This window comes from Spinacia oleracea, chromosome 5 (assembly GCF_020520425.1).
Source record: "Spinacia oleracea cultivar Varoflay chromosome 5, BTI_SOV_V1, whole genome shotgun sequence".
Taxonomy (NCBI): Eukaryota; Viridiplantae; Streptophyta; class Magnoliopsida; order Caryophyllales; family Amaranthaceae; genus Spinacia; species Spinacia oleracea.
Window position 1 is genome coordinate 34,578,191 of NC_079491.1, and position 1,970 is coordinate 34,580,160.

Here is a 1,970-nt window from a genome sequence, read left to right on the forward strand (position 1 = left end):
TGTTTGGGAAGTTTATGTTAATTGAACTAAGGACTATTCGTGCTATGGGCACACCCCGCTTGTTAACTGGAAATTTTGGGTTATCTCAATAGTATATTGAGAAGGAACAATGGGAGTAATATCACTTGAGCCCTATGTTTGATCAGAAGTCCTAAAGGATTAAAACGAAGTGTCAATGTTTGGTTGCCTATATTTTATGTCTTGTTGTTGTGTCTTGAGTTCACCTTGTGAATAAAATTTTAATTAACGTAAAGTGCAACCCGAAGGAGCTTCAAAACTCTTGGAACGTATATACCTTGAGTATGAACAATGGGGGGAGTCTTGTTGGAAAACTTGTACTCCTTGAATGATACAAGACGTTGTTTCATTCTTTCTTTTATGCTGTTATGCACTGGAATTCCGTCGGAATGGCCCGACTATTGTAGGAGCCCGACCTTTATTTATTTTGGTGTGTGGTTGGCTTCCAACACCCTTTTTCTTCCTTGTATGGATATTTGTATTTCACCCGTCCGAAGCTAATTCTTATTAATCTGTGAGTCAATGATCGTGTCAAATGTCGAGTCTTGCCTCCATGATTACTTGTTATTAAATGGCTTTTGCATTTGGATTATTATACTTGTTGAGTGAAGCATGTTAGTTTAGGATTCATTTCTAGCTTGTTCGTACTCTGCTTTCGCTGACTTTGTGCTTCATGTCTTCCGGTCATGGCCTTTGCCTTAATGACCCTATGATGATCCATCATTGCATTTGCGTTGTTGGGGAGTAGATTTTAAATAATAGGTTTGTGGAGATAACTTGCGGGAGAAGTTATCGAGCATGGGATAGAGTTTGAGAGACTGTTTTCTCTTCCGCATTTATAAACTCTATTACTTTTTATAAGTCATGACTTTTTAAACTATTTAATTACCAGTTAATGGATTTTGAACTATTTAATATTTTGGTTTGGGCCTTGATGGTTCCGAGTTGTACGATGGCTATTAACTATTTATTATATTTGAAAGTTAGTTAAATTTCGCTGTGTAATTCTGGTAAATAGCCTTAGCCGTTATCACGGTGGCGGTAATATCTTGGTAATTCCTGTGTTTTAAGTTGGGAAATATTTTATAAAAAGCAAGGAATTATTAGGGTATTACAAAGTGGTAATTGCAGAGCTCTATTTTGAGAGCTGCTTTGCATTGACTAATAATGCAAGGTGGTAATTCCTTAAACTACGATTTAGAAGCTACTTAATAGTAATTCATATACCGAAGTGGTTTTGCGGAACTTTAGGACGTTTTGAAATTTGATTTTCCTAAAGTCAAAATGTTAGTTTTGAGTACTCAATTTTTTAAAAAGACAAATACCAATTATTTTAAGTTATTCGAAATTAAAATTTTTGAATTTTATCGATTTGATTGTATTTAATTCGAAATTAGTAAATTCGAAATAAATTCGAATTAATTCCGATTTTCAGAATTTTTCTTTCGGATTTAAAAAAAAAATTAATTAATTATTTATCCGAAATTAATTAATTACTTATTTAATTATTTTCAAAAAAATTCGAATTAAATTAAGTAAATTATTCGGTTATTTATTTTTCGATTTTAATTTTAATAATTTCGCTTAGATTTGAAGCTCCTATTTGTGACAAATTCCCACTTCCTAAAGTAAAATTAACAATTCCCTATGTAAGAACGCAATGCCATATTTCTCTAGCTTCTTCAAGAATGTAACTTCTGACTTGATTTTGCATGAACTTTTGTACTGGTTTTTTTTTGAGGAGGAATTTCTGTAGTTTTCAAAGTTATATCAATTAATTTAATATTTTTTGAGGGAAAATCAATTATCTAATTAATTAAAGAGTGTGTCATAACTATTTTTCTCTAAGGTCGAAGTTTGATTGAAACCCTTTTGCCCATTGAACATTTTAATTTTCTTCATATGAAGTATATTGTTTGAACTACTTCGAGGAATGCACTATTGAGTATACT